This window comes from Hippopotamus amphibius, chromosome 4 (assembly GCF_030028045.1).
Source record: "Hippopotamus amphibius kiboko isolate mHipAmp2 chromosome 4, mHipAmp2.hap2, whole genome shotgun sequence".
Taxonomy (NCBI): Eukaryota; Metazoa; Chordata; class Mammalia; order Artiodactyla; family Hippopotamidae; genus Hippopotamus; species Hippopotamus amphibius.
This window is the reverse complement of record NC_080189.1, coordinates 147,222,193-147,246,138: the sequence shown is the minus strand read 5'-3', so window position 1 is coordinate 147,246,138 and position 23,946 is coordinate 147,222,193. Positions and strand designations below refer to the sequence as shown.

Genomic DNA, 23,946 nt, shown 5'->3' with positions numbered 1-23,946 from the left:
GGGAATTGGATGAAGGTAGTCAAATGGTACAACCTTAACAGTTACAAGATAAATAAAATTCTAGGGATGTAAGGTACAACATAATTAATGTAATTAACACTGCTGTATGTTATATATATAAGTTAAGATAGTAAATCCTAAGAGTTCTCGTGACAAGAAAAAAATTTTCTTCTTTTGTATCTATATGAGATGACAGATGTTCAACTAAACTTACTGTGGTAATCATTTCATGATACATGTAGGTCAAATCAGTATGCTGTACACCTTAAACTTACACTGTGCTATACATCAACTATAGCTCACTAAAACTGGAAGAAAAAAGATAATATAAATTTCACTATATCACTTCTGTACTAAAAGTTATTCAATGGCTTTCCTCTTTTTGGAGGGATAATGAACTGCTTAATATGGCTCACGTGAAAGCCCTGAGTGGTCAGACACCCATCAACCTTTTTCAGACTTACCTTCCTTCATAATGCGCCCCCCTCCACAACCCCACTGCCCCAACAACATTCTCTACTCCAATTATAAGGGCTTTCCTACAGGACCTAGTACTTGTCACGTCCCCTTCCTCCAAATAACACAAACAAATGCCACTTCCTCTAAAAAAGCTATTCCTTCATCTCTTACTCTAGTTAATTCATACTTATTCTTCAGATCTTAACTCAAGTATCAGGTCTTTAGGAAAGCCTCCTTCAAATACTCTGGATCAATTCCCCTAGCACAGATCATACAACAGACCTTCAATAAACCCTTGACGAATAAATTAACTCAAAAGAAAAGCAGACGCAAGTAATAAAAATTTGGTAACAGAAAAAGTACACTCAGGGAATAAATATAAACAAAGAAATAAATTTTTCCCTCAGTTGAAGTCTTTAAACTTGTAAAGCTCACTGAATATCTAGGAGGATTAAATGCTAAAAACCTACCCCTATTTACCAAGAACTGAAGAAATTCAAGGAAAAGGAAAGAAAAAAAAAAACTATAACATAAGCTTTTAGGAAAATCTTGGGTAATCTTCAAAGGAAAGAGTATCAAATTAGTATTAGCCATTGCCAACTGTAAAACTGAGTCCTAAAAGACAATAGAAAATAGAGTTTCTAAGAGTAAAGGTTAATGAACCTAGAATTACATAATCATCCAAACTGTTATTCACATGTATAGTGGGAAAGACACTTTAAGATATACAAGGACTTGAAGCATACACTCACACTTTCTTTAAGGAAAATTCAAGAAAAAATTCCAAACAAGCAAACATTTACTATGTTGTAAAACTATAAACTCATCTCTAAGACTCGCCATTAGTTTAACTCTTTAATAACATTACAGAAAAAGAAGTAACCTGCTTCTTAAAAATACTGATCTAGAAAAAATCCCAATATATAAAGTAAAAGAACTTGGGAAGTAGCCCAATTATCCAAGTTAATACTAGGGAAGACACTCCTCTCATGTCTTTAGAATTCTCACATCAACAACAAAGCACATATGAAACATAAAAACAAACAAAAAAAACTTTCATAAGATTAAACTTAAAAGTTACAGATCTATCCACTATGTGACTTTGGACATGTCCTTTAGCTTCATTTCTAAGCTTCCTTATTGATAAATAATCAACCTTGATTAACTAACAAGGTAACTGTTCTGAGAAATGTATAAGAAATTAAGTGAGAAGATTAAAGTTTTAGGAATACCTAGGTAAATGGCATTAGTAAATTAATACTTTAGTCTAAAATCATGCTAATGAATTCCCATTTAAAAACTTACTCTCAATAGCAAGATGAAGATTATAAGAGATAAATAAAATTATTTTACTACAGAAAAGTCAACTTTTAAAGAAAAAAAGGAAAAAAGCAGCTACCAAAACAGCAAATGGTAAGCTGAATTTGACCCTTTGCATATACTGTTATGCAACATGCATTCCCAAACAACATGCATTCTCCAGAATCCCCGCTACTCCTTTACGATCATATCTAGACCATTTCATCCACTTCTCCACCATGGCATCTGAGTTTGCATCATTTGGTAAAGAGGACAATACCTGTGATGGCAACAGTATTCAATCCATGAGGATTTACTCTAATCTGATCTCTCACTAATGTGGCCACCTCATCCCAATGTAGCAGTACCTGTAGTAGACTGAATAATGGCTTCCAAAGATATCAGGTCTTAATCATGTAAACGTTACCTCATTTGGGAAAAAAGTCTGTGCAGATGTGATTAACTTAAGAAACTTATGATAGGGGTGCGGGGATATCTGGGGTTATACTGGAGTCTAAATGCAATCACAAGTGTCCTTATAAGAGAGAGGCAGAAGAAAATTTGACATACACAGAGGAGAAGGTGATGTGAAGACAGAACAGAAAGAGATTTGAAGATGCTGGCCTTGAAGATTACAGTGATGTGGCTACAATCCAAAGAATGCTGACAGCTACAAGAAGCTGGAAAAGGAAAGGAATGCATTCTTCCCCTAAAGCCTCCAGATTGAGCACACTCCTGTGGACACCTTGATTTCAGCTCAGTGAAACTGATTTTGGACTTGTGACCTCCAGAACTGTTAAGAGAATAAGTGTGTATGAAAAATCAGAAACTAGAATACAAAAAGTATTAACAGAGCTAAGGAATGAAACTTAAGAGATAAAACATTATTGTATTATTTTAAATAATATGAAAAGCAATAATGAGAAGCAGAGAACCTATAGAAAACAATTTACAAGGAGTAAAAACCAAAATAAGAGAAATTACCCAGTAAGCAGATAGTAAGAATAAAGAGGTAAAAGTGAGTAGATTAGAGAACAGATACAAACACTGTAGATTCAACAGTTTACTAGTACACTGTAAAAGGAAAATCAAATAATGGAAGAGAAATTAAACTTCAAAGAAAGAAAAAATTAATCCTAAACTAAGGGAAAACTTGAACTTGATATTTCAAAGAATTCATCAAGTACTAGATAACTTTAGTAAAAACTGACCAATACCACACCATAATTTGGTGAAGATAATGAATTTCAAGAACATGAAAATTCAGGGGAGGGATAACTCAAAAGCTTGGGATGAACACACACACTACTAAACATAAGATAGATAACCAACAAGGACCTACTATATAGCATAGGGAACTCTACTCAATATTCAGTGACAAGCTATATGAGAAAAGAATCTAAAAAAGAATGAATAAATGTATATGTATAACTGAATCACTTTGCTGTACACCTGAAACTAACATATTATAAATCAACTATACTCCAATAAAATTAAAATATTTAAAAAAAGAAAGAAAAAGAATATGAGAATTTAGACAAAACATGCCAAAAAACAAAAACAGAAACAAAGCAGACTTGCCTCAAACTTCTTTGCAATGTCAGATGATAGGCAATAATGAAGTAATACCTATAAATGTTGAGGGTAAAGGGGTATATTCCAAGAAATCTAGACCCAGTAAAGCTAGCATTTATTATGAAGACAATAGAAAGATATTATCAAATACTTAAGTGTATCATACATGTACCATTGCTGAAAAATCTGTTTAAAGACAGATTAATGCTATCAAGAGATTAATCAAAACAAGAAACTCAATAATGGAGATGTCCTAGTATATAAGGCTTTGGGGTGGGCAAAATATACTAGGCAAATATAACCAAAAGAAATCAAGGGTTGCAATTTTAACATCAGACAAAGGCAAGCATAAGGAATAAAGCAAAAAAGAGGATGGGTATCTGTTTTCACTGATGAGGGTATTGTCTAAAATTATAATTTAACTTACAAATTTTATGTGCTAAATATTTTTAAGCCAGATAATTCAATGCAAACCTATCAAAAATATTACATGCTGAAATCAAAACATTAATTAAAACTCAAGCATTTATTGGATTATATATTGAAAAACAAAAGCTTTATAGCTTTTCCTAACACACTCCCACCCACCTCACCCTGGGGACCAAATAAAAGAAAGACAAAGTAAGGAAACTAATGATACCATATTATCCGACTTTAATACAACAAACAGTAGATACTGGTAACAATAAAGAAGAAAACTTCACACATCTGGAAATTGCTTTAAAAGGCATGTTTCTAATCAACTTTGCATTGAGTTTGTATATTTTTACAATTACAGAATATTCAGAAACAGTAATGATGAGAAAAATCTCTTATCGAATTCTACAAGATGTGACCAAATCTTATTCACGGAAACATACTTTCTTAGTAAAAAAGTGAAGGCCAGTATACTAAATACTCAATTCAAGAAGTAAAAAGAACCACCACACACATACACACAAAACCTAAGGAAAGCTGAAGGAATATGTTACAAAACATTAAGGTAAATATGATAATTACATGAGAAAAATGATTAAAATAGGTAAACCACTAGTTAGCCTAATCGAGAAAAACTGTAATTCAAACTTAGAAACCAAACAGGCTACATTCACCTCACAGATAGGTGCTTTCTGTTTTTTTTATAAAACACAGTGTATAATTCTTTGTCAATAAATATGAAAATATGAAGGAAATTGACAATGCTCTAGGAAAACAAATTACCAATTTTTTTTTTTTTTTTCAAGAAGTGATGGAATAAAGACCAGTAACTCTGGAACAAAATGAGAAAGTCATCAAAGAACCATCTTTCAGAAAAGCTCTAGGGCTGATGAAAAACAAAAAGCAAAAAGGCTGAAGAACCATTTGAGGTTAAAGACCAAAAAAATATGACAACCAAGTGGAATGTGTGACTGTGTGCTGGCTTATATGTATTTATGTGTACAAAGAGAATGTGCATCTGTGCACACAGAGGGAAAAAAGAGTTTATAAAACAAATGTGCCAAAATGTTAACAATTGGTCATTTGGTAAATATGGTAGTTCACTGTAGTCTTTTTTAAATATATTCTGTAAGTTTGAATTGTTTTCAAAATAAAGTTATTAAAAATAAAAGTGCATCAGGCAAGATAATTTCACAACCAAGTTCTTTCAAGCCTTAAAAGAACATGTAACTCCCAAATTACCTGAACTACCTAAAGAACAGAGAAAAACACTTACCACTTTTTATAAACATACACAATCTTGACATAAAATTTGACAAAGCACTAAAAAATAAAACTATAGTCCAAACACATTGATTAATAACAGATGCAAAAAACCCCAAGTAAAACATAACCATATATTACAGAATAAAGACAAGTAACACTAGTTACTTACAAATTACCAAGTAGGAGTCATTTTAGGAATTTAAATACATTCAACAACCCATTAATACAAGTCACCTCTTTAAAAGTTCAAAGGAGAAAAACCTTATGATCATCTCTGCATAGGCTAACAAAATTCATTCCATGATACGAAAATACATATTTCAAGCCAGAAAGGAAGCACAGTGATTAGAATAATTCCCAAGAAAAAACAAGGATACCTGCTTGTTATCTCCTTTATTTAGCAATGTCTAGAAATAGTGATCAATGCAGTCACATTTTTTAAAAAAAGGCATTTATGAGAAGACATCAAATTACTACTTGCAGATAACTATGTGATGGCAAACTCAAAATCTAAAACAACGTTAGGCGGAAAGTTCAAGAACGTTATCTGACTAAAGGAAATCATGTAAGAAAACTATTAATAATAATCATTTAGAAAATAAAGAAAAAATGTCAATAAAGGTATATCTAAATAATTAACAAGAAATATCCATGACCTTTAAGAAAACAGCCTCAGAATAAAGACATTCTTTTTTCTGAGATAGGACGATTCAATATTGTAAAGACATTTTTCATCGCTTCATTAATAATAAATTCAATATAATCACGACTGGGTCTTGACGATCTTGATGAAATGATTTCAAAACTCATATGAAAGATTAAATGTTAGAGAACAGCCAAAACATTCTAAAAAACATGAGAATTTGCCATACCTAATATTAAAACAATTTCAACTTATGGTATTTAAGACGGAATACTATTGCAGGAATAAACTGATCAATGGAATAGAAATGAGATTCCAGAAAAAGAGCTGCAGGAACAAAAATTCAGTAATTGGTGTTAGAACAGCTGGCCTATTCTGCTCCTGTCCTCCCACGGAAGGAAGCTGAAGCCCGATAGCACATCTTAAAATAAATACCAGGTGATTATAAAGATTTAAGTTTGAAATACTAATAACAAAACATCTAGACAAATATTTCTATAATCTTATAGTAGGAAGGGACTTTCTAAGTATGACACAACGGCAAAAAGGAAAAGACTGACTCCAAAGAAATAAAAAGTAACTCCAGAGGAATAAAACTTCTGCACTATAAAACAAAGCTCATAAGCCTGAAAGGTATATATACATGATAAAGTTAATATTCCTAAAATAACAAAAGTCTCTTATAAGACAACAAAATGAACACTTTAAAGAAAAACAAATGGACAAAAAACATGAACAATGAAATTCATAAACGAATGCAAGTGGCCAATAAATATATGGAGCAATGACAAATCTCATTAACCATTAAAAATAATTTTTCACACATTACTTTATCAAAGATCAAAAATTTATAACATCTACTATTGGCAAAGGAGTAAAAAAATACACTTCTCATAGGTAGGAGAGCAAACTGGCACCTTTCTGAAGGATATGTATGATATATAATACATTAATTTTAAATGATGACTTCCATTAAAGTGGTTTTGTATATTCACACTTTGGAGTGTTCCTCTGTTCCAAATGTATTTTTACTTACTTACTTACTTATTTATTTATGGCTGTGTTCGGTCTTAGCTGCTGCACATAGGCTCTTCATTGTGGCCTGGGCTTCTCTCTAGATGAGGCATTCAGGCTTAGTTGCCCCGTGGCATGTGGGATCTTAGTTCCCTGACCAGGGATCAAACCCACCTCCCCTGCATTGGAAGGCGGATTTTTAACCACTGGACCACCAGAGAAGTCCTCCAAATGTATTTTTTAAATATATTACTATAAAACAGAAAATTAAGACGACAAAGCCACCTGCTAAAGGTAAACTCTTGAAATACAAAGCACTTGGTGAAGCTGAAACTGTGAGTCTCCCGGGCTCAAGTAACAGAGATGTATGCACAGAAGTCCACATCCTGTAGGGATAGTAATAGGAACTAAAAGTGCTCCTGTGCAAGGCTGGGATAGAAATCAGGCTCACTGAAACTAATGCCTGTAGTGGAGGGGCTCTCTTACCTGTAAAAAGGGCAAGGAAAAGCTACTTATTAAGCATTGCCAGGGAATTTAGTTTAAATCAAGTTACGTGCTCCTTCAACAGAAGCACAGGCCTTCTTTTAGTCTGTGTTTCCTGGAGAGATAAGCCTGATCCTGATGTTATCAAGAATCAGGGAAACCAAGCCTCTAATATAAGACATGGTGTCAGACTGGGCATCCCAGCGCCAAGATGTAGGTGCATGCAAAAAACACTGGCTAAGAAGGGTGAAAAGAAAGAAAACAAACAAACAAAAAAATCCATCTAATACGAAACCAAACTCCAAAACACTATCAGGACAACTAAACTAAGACGGACAGCCAACAAACATCAACAATTGTAGGAATTCAATCTAGAAGAAAAAGTAGCAATCAAAAAATAACTTAAAATGTGTATGTTTAGGATCCTTCCAAAGCTAAAATGAACAATAGACAAGAAGGGGGGAAAAGGATAAAAAAGAGCCAGAAATCAAACCAGAATAGGTGGCAACGAGTGAATGAGAGAGAGAGAGAGCAGAGCGCGAGCGCGTGCGCACACACATGCAAGCCTGAACATGAGAAAGTATTCACTGAGAAAAACAACCAAGGCCACACAAATTAGCTGAACAAAGTCAAAGTGTGAATTAGTAAACTGGAAAATGTACCTAGGAACTGCCTAGAACATAACACAGAGATTAAGAAGGATTACTGAAGACACAATATTTGAAGATACAAAGGCTAACGAATTTCCTAGAACTGAAGATAAATCTTCATATCAATTTATTTTTTTAATAAAATAAATTTTATTTATTTTAAAGAATGCCTACAAGATAACACAACATACACACACCTAAGCATACCATGGGAATGTGTTGAGAACATCAAGTATGGTAAAATAAACAAAAAACAAATACTAACATTTATATCATACTTGAAATATGCAGGGCTCTAAATGCTTTACATCTATTAACGTAATCATCACAACCCCTATAATACAGATACTATTTCATTACCTCTGTTGAGAACTTGCCCAAGGTCACACAGTAAATAGTGGTGACAGAATACAGAAAAGGAATCTTTTCAAAAACTACCAGAAGAAAAAATTACATACAAAGGCATAACAATTAGGTAGAGACCTCTCACAGTTCCAAGTTTGCCAAATTCATAATACAATGAAATAATATCTTGAGGGTGCTGATAGAAAGGGGGGGGAAACTATTAATCTAGATTTTTATTTTATTTGCAAAAAAAAGTACTGTGTAAAATATACTTTCAGACAAAAACTAAGGACATTTATAAGCCATACTCTGTTACTAAAAAACATTACCAAAGGATATACTTCAGCAAGAAGAAAGGTGAATCCAAGAGTGAGATATAAGGAACAATAAATACAAAAACTGGTAAAATATAGTGGCTGATTAAATTAGGTATTAACTATAAATAAGGAAATGAAATTTATGCTACAAAAAGGGGAAATAAAATTGTAGGCAATTATACACACAGTGGAGGAATATTTGGTGTTTAATGAATTAGCTCATTTAAAAAAAATCAAACATACAAGGAAACAAGTTGTCATGAGTAGGAGTTAACATATAACAAACACTCCCTTAGTGTTGTAGGAAAATTGGGGTGCAAGAGGATGGTCATATCCCAGGTCTTGAGTGAGTCCCTGAGACAGGCTGGCAAGTGAGGGTTCTTGACTTCGCACAGGAAAGAATTCAGGAGTGAGTCTGAGAGCAGGTTTATTTAGAGAGATATACACTCCACAGACAGAGTGTGGGCCACCACAGAGGGTAGGACACGTGGCCCCAGGGCATGGGGTGCTCTAGGAAAGTGAGAGCTGTGCTGGGAGATACACATGCCACAGACAGAATGTGGTTTGTCTCAAAAGGTGAGAGCTGCCCGCCCCAAGGTGTGGCTAGTTTTTATGGGATGGGTAATTTCATAAGCTAACAAGTGGAAGGAATATTCTATCTTGAAGAAAGGGCAGATATTCCTAGGAACTGGGGCACTAATCACTTTTTGGCCTTTTATGGTCAGCCTCCAAACTGTCATGGCACCTGTGGGTGTGTCATTTAGCATATGCTAATATATTACAATGAGTATATAATGAGGCTCAAGGTCTACGGAAGTTGAATCTTTCACCATCTTGGGCCAACTAGATTCTAACCAGTTTTTGTGGTATCCTGTCCTTAATGGTTGTGCCCTGCCCCCCTCTTTCCTGTCTCATTAGGACTTCAGATTTAAAATTAGTAAATGTAAGATATAAAATAATGATGTATAAAATGTTTAGTAAGATTAAAAAAACAGAAAAATGAGAAATAAGAAACTATTTAAAAATTACCAGGCAAATTAAATGCCACTTTTGGAAATTAAAAAAAAAAAATTGTTTTTTTTATGTGTGGGAATGTAAATTGGTGTAGCCACTATGGAAAACAGTATGGAAGTTCTTCAAAAAACTAAAAATAGAGTTGCCATATGATCCAGCAATCTCACTCCTGGCCATATAGCCAGACAAAACTATAATTCAAAAAGATGCATGCATCCCTATGTTCATAGCTGCACTATTTACAATAGCCAAGACAGGGAAACAACCTAAATGTCCATCAGCAGATAAACGCATTAAAAAAAGGTGGTGTATGTATACAATGGAATATTATTCAGCCATTAAAAAGAATGAAATGCCATTTGCAGCAACATGGATGAATCCAGAGATTATCATGCTAAGTGAAATAGGCAGAAAAAGAAAAATACCACATGACATCACCTATACGTGGAATCTAAAATATCACATGAACATATCTAAGAAACAAGACTCATGGACATAGAGAACAGACTTGTGGTTGCCAAGGCGGAGGTGGGGTGTGGGAGGGAAGGATTGTGAGATAGGGATTAGCAGATGCAATTATATATAGGATGGATAAACAACAAGGCCCTACTGTATAGCACAGGGAACTATATTCAATATCCTGTGATAAACTATAATGGAAAAGAATATGAAAAAGAATATATATGTACAGCTGAGTCACTTTGCTGTACAGCAGAAACACGACACTGTAAACCAACTATACTTCAATAAAATTAAAGAAATCAAAGTAAAAAAATTGATATTAAAAACTCAAAGGATGACTTAAACAGCAGGTTAGAAATAAATGCACTAAATTAGCTGAGTTGAGGAAATTTTAAAAAATTACATTCACTTCAAAAAAACTACAACCAAGGGGCTTCCTAGGTGGCGCAGTGGTTAAGAATCCGCCTGCCAATGCAGAGGTCACGGGTTCGATCCCAGCTCCAGGAAGATCCCACATGCCACGGAGCAACTAAGCCCGTGTGCCAAAAAAAAAAAAAAAAAAAAACTACAACCGAAGTATGAGAGAAAGAGGAAGGTGAAAAAGAAAACTAAATTTTCTGACAACAGTAAGTAGCATAAATGGTCCACAGATGTGCGCTCTAAGAAATTTAAGACCTGGACATTTCAGTGCTCCTGGAAGCCCAGGAACTATTAACTAATCTCTCTGTTTATGTCAACTCCCTGGAACACAGAAGTGTAGAGTTCTCTAGACCCTATTATCAACATTTATTCCACTGAGAGAAGCAAAGACACCAGCAAAAAAATGGTACCTTACACTATATAGCAAGGCTTAATCTCATTTAACAAACGCTCCTCTGGTATCTCGTATATTCTAAACAATACTTAAATCATAGCAATCTTTAAATTTTCACATCTTTCTTTAGTTAGAGATAGAATTTTCTTGTATGGTCCACTAGTTTGCAGTTCACAGGGCCTAGGTGTCTAGAACATTTCTCTAATCTTCCTCAAGACTAAAAACATTTTCACAGGTTTCTCTGGTTAAATACTCTTGTAATAAAGCTCAATCTTATACACTAGTCAGTTAAATCAACAAGTACTCGAGTTTCTCCTTCTACAATATAAATAATCTACAAAACAGTCATAGATTATATATAAAAGAGTTCTTTTGTAAATAAAGGAATACGTGTTATTAAAAGCAAATTATACACACAGATATTTTGTAAACATGGTTTACAATACTTAAAACATTCACTTAATTCAGATAACACATTTTATCTGTTAAATAATAAATCCTAATTGTTCTAAAGAAAATGTAACCTATCTTCATCAGCTGTTCCTTAAAAATGTATATATAAAACATTGTAGGCATATTTCTGTTAAGGAGCTGAATATAGGATTTTATGAAGATCTTTGAACAACCCAAAAGAAACACATGACTATGGTTCAGCTTCAAAATTCCTACAAAGTTGTGAAAAGAAAATAAGGGCATTTCACCTCATCAGAAAATGGATTCATCATTTGTGTTTAACAGACATATGACTACAATTCAAAATTCAGAACTGAAAATTTTCTACATTTCACTTATCTTCTAATATAACATTTTTGCCTTCTGTTTCTTCCCTCTAGGTCTTACTCTCTTCTAAGCAACCTCCAAGTTTTATTATTCTTCTTCCTACAAATTCAGTCTCCTTCAAAATTTTATATCATTTCTATTCTTGCTCTTTGTCCCTCCCCAGCCTGAGCAATCTCATCTGTTTTCCCTTTCTTGCTTTTAATTCTTCCTCATTCTTGTGTTTAGGGAAGAGTAAGAAAGTAGAGTTCAGGCAAGCCAGCTGCAAAGGAAAATATTTCAGTGAATTCATGCAAGTCTGAATTTGTGAGGTAGGAGAGAAACTGCTACTACATCAACAAAGCTGAGGGGCTATTGAACAATCCACAGTGAAAAGGACTACTGGAGGTGAGGACTACATATTCCTTGAAGTTATAATACAAGTGAAGAGCCTGATTCTTGGTTTAAATGTGGATAGTGTTTCCAATTACTACATAATTTTTCCTGGTCATAGGAGGAAACAACCATTATTTAAGCTATTAAAGGAGGCTAAATTATTCATAACTGGCTATCTCATGAGATATACAAGATGTTTATCGAGGCTAGAAATCACGGATCAAAAAGTTATCTGGATCCCATTTATATGAAATATATAAAAGGCAAACCTACAGAGACAGAAAGTAGATGAGTGGTTGACAAGGGCTGGGGGAGAAGAGAACGGAGAGTGACTCTTAATGAGAACAAGGTTTCTTTTGGGTGTGATGAAAATGTTCTAAAATTAAATTGTAGTAATGGTTGCACAATTCTGTTAATACAATGAAAAATACTGAGTGGTAAACTTCATATGGGTGAATTTTATGCTATGTTAGTTATAACTTAATAAAGCCATTTTAAAAGATTACTATGGTTTTATATGGCTTTCTGTATCTATATTTTATTTTGCATAAAAAGGTTTAAAAAGATGACTATACATTATTTGTAGTAACATGAAAAATACTATATGAAAATTTTTTCACAGATTAAAAAAAGTTACCTGAAAATTTCTCTGCTGCTCAGTATCTCTTTATCGTACAGCTTCAACTAAATATTTATTTCACTCTTTCAAGTAAATATTTACTTAACCTCCTTCAACAAACCAAATTTCACCCACATGAATTCTAATGCAAAATACTGTTGAGTTAAATACCCTAATTTATTAGCCTTAAATTAAAACCTCAAAAATGAAATTTCAAAAAACAAAGTCAACCAATCAAACCAATGAAAATAAGTCAGATAAAGCTCTTTTATGCTAAATAGTATTTCCATAAAGCCCATGACACAAGTCATTTAGTACCTGTCAGTTTACACAGATATTAGCAGCAGTTTCAATTTCATAAAGTGTGTATGAGACAGAGCTTGCCACTTTTGATGTTTCCTTCATGTTTTATGATTTTTTTAATGTATCACCGTCTTCTAGACATGTTCCGTGATCTGAATCACATGCTCCATAAGACAGTTTTCTTAAATTTTTACAAAGGTATGTACAATTTTTAAAAGTAAAATTTAGAAGTACATAATTCATAATTCCCTGAAAAATACCTAACCTTAATTTAGTTGGAAGGCTTTAGTGACTATAAAATTAGATACTGACCTATTTTTACTAAACATTATAGTATAAGCAAAAAGATTTAGATGGCATTGTTTTTAAAGTTTCCTAAGATTGTTCTGGTATTCACAATCTCAGTTTGCCTCATCTGTTAACTATTTCAAATTTCTTAGTTTTGGATAACTTGTCTACATATTGAGAAGTGGATTCAATTCCCAGTTTGCTGTTTTTTAATCCTTGCATATTTAAGGATTCAGACTCTGACTGACCCAGAAAACAATAACTGATTTCCTCAGCCAATCCATCATTTTTTCCTTTACTTAAAACAAATAAAACCCATCACAGAGCACATTTATAAGTGTTTGCTGATAACCCTGTATACTTAAGTTGAAAAAAAGGGAGAAATAAAACTCGTTAAATATTTAAGATGGTAAAAGGTTCATTCACACACAAAACACGTGAAGATTCTAAATATTTTACATGTATGAATAATGTCCCTGCTGAAAAAAAAGGACCAAAAAGTATATGCCTTTAAGAGAGAGACTTCTGTCCATACAATCTAACATTCTTCAAAACAGAATAATTCACTAAGTCCATAAATTGCAATATGAGATGCTTTGTGTGTACAGAAAAGGATGCTGGAAAGTAAGAGAAAAAAGTTTTTTTGAAAGTGAAAATTCTATCTTTCTCTCTCTATATATATATAGCCAACCACCTCCTATACTTGATTAGCCATACCTCAAGTGACATGGCCCAAAATAAATTTCTAACTCCTTATCACTTCTCCTACCCAGTTCCCTGTCTCAGGAAGTAGATCTACCATTGATCATGAGCTCACAGAATCCTGTTTCTCTTATCATAACACAGAAGGCCCTGTGAATTATCTCTCAGTTTAGACTTTAAGATCCAAGGGGGAGGGAATCGTCTCTTTTGTTCATAAGTACTAAGTACATAGTGACACTTGATTAATATATAGGACATCATCATGACTTCTCCCTTGTCAACAGAGTTAGGAATTGTTTTCTACCCAGGAAAAGGTATTCCCATAGAAGCTGACCTGCAAACAAATTGTGTCCTACCATTTCCATTTTGTTTTTCTACAGAACACACAGTTCTAATTTTTTTAATCTCTACAGAAATATCATAATTGATTTCTAATATGAAAATACCAGACCCTGCAAAGCTTCAGATTACCAGTCAAAAACCTGATTTTCAGATTACTGTTCACTAATAACTTTTAAGTTTCTCAACATCATTAGATACACATTACTGAAAAATGCCACATGAGATACTCAAAGGGGACAAAAGAGAAAAGATGTAGTTTTGACTAGAAGTTAAAGCCTAAGCATTCTCTTTCTCTGGGCTATTTACTTATTCAACATTCATGAATGAGTACTTTTTTTTAAAAAGTCTTTTCTACGTGAGAAAGCAAAGTATAAGGTAATTTAAACCCAAAGGAATAATTAATTTCTGGGAGCTAGGAAGTCGACTTTCAATGTATTTTAGACAAAAATACCTTGAATTTAGTCTGGGAGTTTTACTGTATAAAATAAACAACCCCAATTGCACTTAAGGAGCTCCTTATTCTACTGACTGTAGCAAACCAGTACAAGATCACTTTAGATGGTTGACTAGTTGTTAAAGTACTTGCTTACAGTATCAGGAAGCATTTGTACAGACAGAGAAAATGAAGATGACAGATATGGAGTAACATAGGATTAAACTGTGGGTTGACTACAAAACAAAAGCTGCCACTTCTAAGATCAGCCCCTTGACATCTAAACAAGGATGATATTCTATTGCTTTATAAAATGTGAAAATTTTGTTTACTGCCTATTTATATTCTGAAGCATGATGGAACACTGCAAAAATGTTTTTCTAAAGTATGGTAAGTCTTGCAATTCTGTTTGCAAAACAAAACAAAATATATAAGTAAGCGAGCTGCATCTCCTATGGACATAATACCAAATATGACACTATTTTCTACCACTCACGCTAAAGTCAAGGACCAGTGCTAAGAAGCCAAGACATTCGAAGTTGGTAATGAATTATGTTCTTATTCTCTGAAGCAGTACAACAGTTCCCGAATAGCATATTTTTACATAAAATAATTAAGCCACATACAGCATGACTCAAAACAAAACAAACAACCAGAAAACCTGTTTATCTATATCTCTTCCTGAGAAGGTCACATCATAGACAAATACAAAGCACCAGCCTAAATTTAAACTGGATTATCTGTGACCTATGCTCTCTCATAGTCTGCTATATTTCTGGCTCACATTAAATTTTTTTTGTCACATGTTCATCAGAAAATGAGCAGGGAGACTACAAAGATTAAATAATCATATATTGAGCACTTATTTAAAGCAAATGAAACCTGGTCCCTGCTTTCAAGGAATTTACTTTTAATAAACCTTAATACTGAAATTTTCCATTTATAGTATAATCTCTACTGTGAGCCCAATTAGCTTGTGTTTAAGACTATCTTCTTAAACTAACAAAGAATTTCATTTGAATAAAGGACTGATGAAATGATTTATGTCAGTGGGAGGCACAGAAGTGAACACAAATAAAATAAGCCATACGACAAAATTTGTGTATGGCTTATAGTACTGGCTGTATTATAGCTTTAACTTACACGCTTTTTATATTAAAAAATGTAATGCTTTTTCTTAGTGAAAAGTTCTAAAGGGAGCTGATGTGACGTATGATACTGTACTTTTCAACTTTAGTGTACACTTCCACCTCAGACTGCAACTCAATCACAAGATTCACTCTGTGGGTACAATGGAAATGTGGCCATACCTTTCATATACAAAGATTTTCTAATCCAACACAATCGAAGAGTTACTTTCAGCAGTAGCAATGAAACTGGAGTGACCTACATATATAATTACTTTGAAAAGTCCAAGGACATGTGTTTGGCTTCTGTAACTAGCTATGAAACTTAACCTCTGCCTTAATTTCCTCATCTGTTAAGATACAAGTAATAATAGTATCTATCTCATGTAGATAGATATAAAGATTTAACGAGCTAGTACTTGAAAATTTCTATGATAATGCCTTGCATGTAAGTGTTAGCTATCATTGTTACTAGCTAATGTCAAGGCTAGAAAAAGTGAAGAGGCACACAAAGAATCAAATTCATGATTCTGGTCTTGTTAGTATCATACTCCAATAAATGGATCTAAGCAGCCAGACTGCCTATAAAGAATTATCCATTCAAAAAATTCAATAAAGGAAATTTTACTATGCATTTTATAAATACTAGAAATAGCTTAACAATTTGATAAGGTTTAAAGTTTAGCATAGAGATATATATGAACACAGACTATTCATGTATTAGACATTTGTTTGACTCAAATTAAAAGTTGATAGTTATCTCCCTTTTTTAACTAATACATTGTCTAGTTACTGTCATTCCACAATTCCTTTCTGTTTAAAAGGATGCCTAGTTCATAATAATATTTGCAAATATAACTCTGGAAAGAGATGCCTGATGGTTATGAATGTCCTGTTAACCCTCAAAAGCCAAAACATAGGAAGTTGAAATGAAATCCTTAGGTCCAGAATCAGTCAATATAATTTTCTATTCCAGCATAACAATTCTACCACCCTTCAGATTCGTATAATCTTCACCCTTAAAATCTAGGTTCAGGGGGAGTTCCCTGGCAGTCCAGTGGTTAGGACTCAGTGATTTCACCTCCATGGCCCGGGTTCAATCCCTAGTCAGGGAACTAAGATCCTGCAAGCCAAGTGATGCAGCCAAAAACAAAAAATCCAGGTTCAGCCAAAATAACATATAAAAAGAGAGTCAGAAATACCTGCTACCAGAAAGCTTTTAACTTCTGCCACCTGCTACAGCACTCACTCCCTCTCAGGTAGGTTTTGTCTAATACTTACAAAATATCTGAATGACCACTATCCACATGCACTGTACCAGGCTTTGGGTACAGTAAAGTTACTGTATTTCCCCCTTCTGAATTTTATAATTAAATTGAACACACAATTATAATTAAAACACAAATCCTTAGCAGTAAAGTATATGATTAAAGCCATATAAATAATCCAACGATAATGCTGCAGAAGTACAGAGAGAGGAGAAATAAAACACTCTGGTGATCAGGAAAGGTTTTGTGGGGAAAAAAATAATAGAAATGAGCTTTGATAAAAAAGAAAACAAAAGCTGGAGAAGAAGGGACAAGAATTCTAAACTATCACTTAGCATAAGCAAAGATTCACTGAGAGAGAGAAAAGTACAGGGTGTGACCCAAAGATGGCAAGAATACCAGTTTGGTTGAAACAGATCAGTCTTGAGGTCCAATCATGGAAAGTGTCAAAGCCAAACCAACAATTCTAAACTTTATTCTAGAGGCAAGAGAGTCACTAAATATACTGAGCAGAGAAATAATGTGATGGAGGAGAGAGATGCAGTACAAGATGCTAGTAGGAAAGACCAGTTGGAGTGTTAAAACGTGGTTTGGGTATGAGGTGGTAAGACCTGAGATGTTCCAATACAATTTTTCAGTCTTAAATAACCCAGGACGCTTGGGACTTCCTAGGTGGCCCAGTGGTGAAGAATCCGCCTGCCAATGCAGGGGACATGGGTTCAATCCCTGCTCCAAGAAGATCCCACATGCTGCGGAGCAACTAAGCCCATGCGCCACAACTACTAAGCCTGCGCTCTTAAGAGCCCACGAGCCACAACTAGTGAGACTGTGTGCTCCAACTACTGAAGCCTGCGCACCTAGAGTCCGTGCTCTGCAACAAGAGAAGCCACAAAAACGAGGGCCCTCGCACCACAGTGAAGAGTAGCCCCCCACTTGCTGCAACTAGAGAAAGCCCGTGTGCAGCAACAAAGACCCAACGCAACCAATAAATAATTAAAAAATAACCCAGGACCCACATACAAAGCCTTAATGCCTTTTATGAAGACTCCCTATGTTCCTTCGTTTGTTTCACAAGAAGAACTGAGTTAATTAGATTAGAATAATATATTTTTCTCACTCTCTTTTGCATCTTTTCTGTAGCAATATCTTCTTGACCATTTCTAATCATGAACTGTAACTCCCCTTCAAACACCAACCTGTGTCCTTCCTCATTTACTGATCACTCTTCTCTGGACATTCACCTTTGCTTTATTACTTACTCTTTATCCTCTATTTAACCATCGACTCCCACCTAATGATTAACCTAATGACTTCTCTCCAGCTTCTTGCAGTCAAAAAAATCTACCCATACTCAACTTTCTTTTCCACTACCTCTTTTTAGTCTACTCATATACAAGTTCTACATGTCTACAACCTTTACAACCTCTTGTAAAGTTTCTACTCAATCTCTTACACTTTGTCTTCCAAGCTCACTGCTAACTATTCTGAAAGACAACCCTCTCATACTCACTAAGTTTCTATTCCCCTAAGTATCTAAAGATTTTATAAACTCAATAATAGCAGCTACCATTCACTTGGTATTTCTTTATGGTAGAAAATATGTCAAGTGCTTTACATGATTATCTCATTTAATCTTCAAGACTACCTCATGAGAAAGACTTTTCCATTTGACAGATAAAGAAAACTGAGGCTTAGAAAAAATCAAGTAGCTTGCCCAAGATCACCCCAGTAGGAAGTTTTACCATGTTCTCCGGAGCCTTCAATGCAGCTCCACTGACTATACATACTCAGAAACATTTCCCTAAGTCCTTCATTACAGATATCAACCATTTGAGAATTAATATTGATTCTATTTCTCAATCTGAACAATGATAGTTGAACACATAAAACTGTTTATCTCTGCTGACTTCTGAAACTTTGGGAATGAGAAAATTATCTTAACTTCTTAAATCTTTACTGAATGTTTTAGAAGGAAATCTTGCATTGGAAGACTTAACTACATAAATTTGTAAGGTCCCTTGTAATTCTAGGAATCTGTATCAGAAGTGTAACATTCAGCTTTTCAAATTTTGACTCCTAGGAACAACAAGGCTAACCTAACTGGGACAAGTCTACTCAGAAGTATTTTGAAAACAATGTTGTATCTACAGATCTGATTCTGGCACATTACTTATACTCTCTAAGCCTACATTTCTTCATCTGTAACACAGAGATAACATCATATGCTTTAGAGGGTTGTAGTGAAAATTAAAGCCTGACGTAAATAGATGGTCAATAAATTATGGCTTTTACTATTCTAGAAAATAGTACTACTTCTGTACCTAAAAGTAGTTTGGTTTCATAGGATTTTAATTCAAATCATATCAGCCACAAAAAAATCTAGTGACTTTCAATCCAGATCCTAAATGTGAATACTACATAAACTAAGTCAATGGAATCCAGATAAACATATTAAGAACTGTATTAAAAACTCAAGCTCCTTTCATCACATTTACTCAAGGAATGTTTAAAACCTCTCTAATTTTATAAACACAGTATCAACAACCTATTAACACACTTTAACATCCAGTACCTTTCCCTCAGTTTCTTACAAAAATTCTAAAAACTACTACATTTTAAAGGTATACAGAAGCTCACCTCTCTTAAATACTTTCTCTAGCTCCTCCTACCTGCCTCAGCAAAAGAAAAGCTAGGTAAAGAGATTATCTAGTTAGTAAACAGATAGCTAGGACATACAAAGGTCAAAATTATCAAGAATTATATTCTGGAGACTCAAAATATAAAATTGTTACTTGTGTAATACGGCGTACTTTAGACATTCGAAAGAACAAAAAAAGAAAGAATACAGGTAATCGACATTTTGATTTTGATATAATTTAACCCAAGCTACTTTCATATAAGAGTGGTTAATAATCCCAGGTGGAAATTCAGAGAATTTCCTGGCTAATAGTGAAATAATAAATGAAGCAACTCAATTTTTAAAATTTTGCCACCAAGATAATATGAGATGGAAGACAGAACATACTCGGGCATAAAGTTACTACCCAAGGTACAGGAAGGCACAAACTTTCACCTAGTTGCCTCATAACACTTTCCCCTTGCCCCAAGGTCCATATATTTCACAGGGCCACACCTTGTTTTATCTTCTGTTTAACTCTTACAGGACTCCACTTGAGCCTATTTTCTTACAGGGCTGCCTCCTTCCTCTGATTTGATTAAGGATGGAAAGTAATCAAGAGTGCCACTCAGAGTCAGGTGCCCAGGCAAGAGTCAGTCATTCAGGGGATCATCAAAATATCACCTTATAATCAGGTATTTCTACATGATCACAGACTCACATCTTAAGAAACTAAGCCAGCTCTCATGCGTGAGCATTTCACGGATAACAAGCTCTTTACAGACATATGTCAGTCTTTAGTTTTAAATTTTTAAATAAATAAGCATTTACAATTAAACCAGAATCAGCTACACATGCTATGAGCCATTATAATAAACAGCCTAGGTATTATCTGAACAAATTCAAAGGCTGTAGATTTTAGCTAACTGCTTAGCAATACTTACCATGTAACAATACAAGGTACTATAAATTTCTTTGGAAAAAATTGGGTATTAGAGAACAAATTTTCAAATGACAGTTTATTAACAAGTTAAGATAAGCAAGATCCAGCTTAAACTGACAGAAAAACCTTTACAATGTGTTCTTAAAATGGCCTTCGCATCAAATTATCAAGGGTCGTGTGCTTGTTCAAACCTGTAGTCTCAACCACCCTTCCTCTCTTGTGGAATCTCCATCTGCTTTCCTCCCAAGAGTTTTTCCAGACTTCTCAATCCCAACAGAAAAATCAATATAGGCTACCTACATGAATATCTTTACTAAACAATAATCACCAACTTAAAATTCTTTTCAGTAAGACACAACCCAGAAAGAAAAGCAGTTTCGGAATGCTGAAACATCTAAGTCCCTGGCACATAACAGGTATTTAGTCAAAGCATATTTAAATTGACAATGTTGAGAATAAAAAAATATAACAACTGGACAGTACATTTGATAATATAATCTACCCCTTTGGCTTTGCTGATATCTTGGAGCACAGCCATGACCAAACAATACTTGCCTCCTAGTGGAGTGTTCCCTTCAACAGTTTATATTGTAATTATGGGCATCACTTTTGCTCTTCAAACTAAAATATAAACCACTTTTATATGTTAAAACACACACACATCACGTAAAAAGAAATTCTGATGACTCAAGCATTCAACCATTTTATTTCTCAAATATATACTGAGGTAGCTAGCCAAACTTTACCAGTCTTAATATACCTCTCCCATAATATAATTACATCACTGATATGAAAAATATTTAGTGATATCTAATCAAAAATGTCTTAGCTTCCATGTGCAGTTCATTATAGTTTCCATAACTGTGGTATTGCTGTAACTTGCAGGTTAAAAGTAATCATCCCTATATGATTTAATGTTTAAACAGATATATGTGAGTTACACATAGGAACAGAACTAAAACATCAAACAAGGAATGTTACTTTGTGCTTCAAATTATTTACTGGCAAAAGAAACATAAATCAATAAAGGTAACATCTATACCTATAAAATAGGCAGACGGGTGCGTCACTATTGCCCTAGTCAGTTTCCTAATCTGTAAAGAGTTACAAAACTACAGATACTGGAAAAGGCCCAATATGTAAAAAGATAAAAATATAAAAGTGAAGTTGTTTGAGTTAAAGAGCAGCTGGGGAGCAAGTCCTGTTAGACTCCTGAGAGCTCTGGAACGCCTAAGGCTCAGAAGAGCACTGTTAAAATAAATAAGCCATCTAACTCTTAGAGTTCTTTGCACCTAAAAAGCGGTTGTGTTTAAAATCCCAATGTGCAAGCTTGAAACGATTAAACCTTTTTCCTCAAAACAATTTTTTTTAATTCCTAATTTCTTTCAGTAATGTCTAAATAATTCACTCCGGGAAAATAATAACTACCTCCCATAGATTTTTACATCTCCCATACTCTTTCAATCACTTCTTAAAATGCATACGGCTCATTACTCCAATTAGCAGAAAATTTAGGGGTGGGGGTGGGGGCGGCGAAAACACTTCTTGGCTTGGACAACTTAAGTATTTCTTTGTGGATTTTTAAGTATAGGCGGTGCTTGAAAAAAAAGAAATACCTCAGGTGATGAAATTTTCAAAACGTATCTAAAACTGCGGTTGGTAGAGGCTCTCCACAGCCAGCTATCCTTCAAGAAAATGTTTAAAATGTACAAGAAGAACAGAACCACATCTCAACCAAACTCTACCATCAAGAACTTTTCCCCACATAATTTACAAGGTTAAAAACAGGAGAAGAAGAAATCAGTTCGATTTACTTCAATGGATTTGTTTGACGCCTTAATAATGAATGAACTGGAGGCATCACTGAGGAGTTCTGAAGGAGTCTCACTCTCAGCTCTGCCCCGTATAAAACCTGAAGCAAATTCTCCAGAGTTTAGTGTTTCGAGGCCAAGTCCGGTCCAAAGGAAGCCTCCCCCCTTCCTTCTCGCAGGCTCCCTCCAGGGACAGGAGCCCAGGGTGGCCGGGCGCGTGAGGGTGCCGGACGCCCCCTCCCCGCTCGGGGAAAGTTCCGCCAGCCGCTCTCAGGACCGGCCGGCCCGCGGCCCTCGGCCGCGTCGCGGCCACAGACATCCCGCCCGGCCTCGGAGGCCGGAGGGTCGCGCCCCCTCCCCGCGCCGCCGCCACAAACACCCCGCCCCCGCCTCCCCGCCGCCGCCGCCGCCCTCGCGGAGCGTTAACCCCTCGCCGCCCGCCGCCCGGCTCCGGGGAGGAGGCCGGGCCAGGGGGTGGAGTTGTCGCGTCTCCTCCCGGGAGCGCCCGGGCAGACGCCCGGCTTGTTTACAGGCCCCAGGCCCCAGGCCTGGCCGCCGCCGCGCAGGCCCGCGCCGCCCGCCCGCCCGCCCTCGGCCCGAGCGTCGCGCTTACCCGGAGCAGCCGAGGGCGGGCAGGTCCCTGGTCCGCCGAGGCAGCGGCGGCGACGGCGGCCGGGGAGGGGGCGGGAAGGGGGTCACCGCGGCGGCGGCCGGCCAGGTCAGGCCGGGGAGGGGGCGGAGGAGGGGAGGAGCCGGGCTGCGTCCGGGTCCCCGGCTCTCGGCGCCCTCGCGGCTCAGATCATCCGGGCGTTGGAGCGGGAGGCGGAGAGCGGGTCCCGGAGGAGGAGGAGGAAGAGCCGAAGATTCATAGCTTTCGCGTCCCACCTGCCTGGCGCCCCCCACCCCCCCTCCCCAACCACCGGTTCCCGAGCTGCAGCCGCCCGAGCACCCGAAGCTGCGGGCCCGGCCGACGCCGAGACCACTGCTACCTCGCTCCCGCGCGCGCTCCCGCCCCCAGCGCCGCCGCCGCCGCCGCCGCCGCCTCGAGCGCGTCCCCGCGCAGGCGCGCTCACGACGGCGCTGTGCTGCCCCACCCCCGCGCCTCCGCCCGCCCCGCCCCGCCCCGCCCCGCCCCGCCCCGTCGGCTCAGCCCCCACTACAGCTGCTGCGCGGTGGAGCAGCTGGAGAGACCCGGATGTCGTTGGGCTGGAACTGCAGCGCGGACCAGCGAGCGGGGGAGGGGCGGACGCAAATGACGTCACTGCCCTACCCGGCTTTTCTCGCCGCAATCGCCTCGCGGCCCGGGCCTCAGGCCGAGGCAGAGGGAGCATCCGAATCCCAGATCAGAACCCGGGCTGGGGCCTTGACGCCCCGGAGCGGGGCTGGACAGTGTGCGATTGTTACGAGCCCTGGGAATCGAGATACTCTCCAAGCCCGGCAGTCGGCCGACCCGGACTCAGACGCTGCCCCAGGGGCGGCGGCGCCTCCCGCCGCGGCGCTACCATCTGTCTGTAAATACACAGACCACTCCCTGCGAAGGCGCAGCTCACAGAGGCCCGAGGACCGACCCCGTGCTTTCGACG

General features: G+C 36.7%; 1 protein-coding gene across 1 annotated transcript in view; it reads right to left on the bottom strand.

The window, feature by feature from the left end:
• PPM1A (protein phosphatase, Mg2+/Mn2+ dependent 1A) overlaps positions 1-23,106 on the bottom strand; it is a 40,381-nt gene extending 17,275 nt beyond the window's left edge. The window contains exon 1 of the mRNA XM_057731319.1: positions 22,977-23,106. The gene's annotated coding sequence lies outside the window, so the exon portion shown is untranslated. The remainder of the gene's footprint in view (positions 1-22,976) is intronic.
• Between the last annotated feature and the right edge of the window lie 840 nt (positions 23,107-23,946).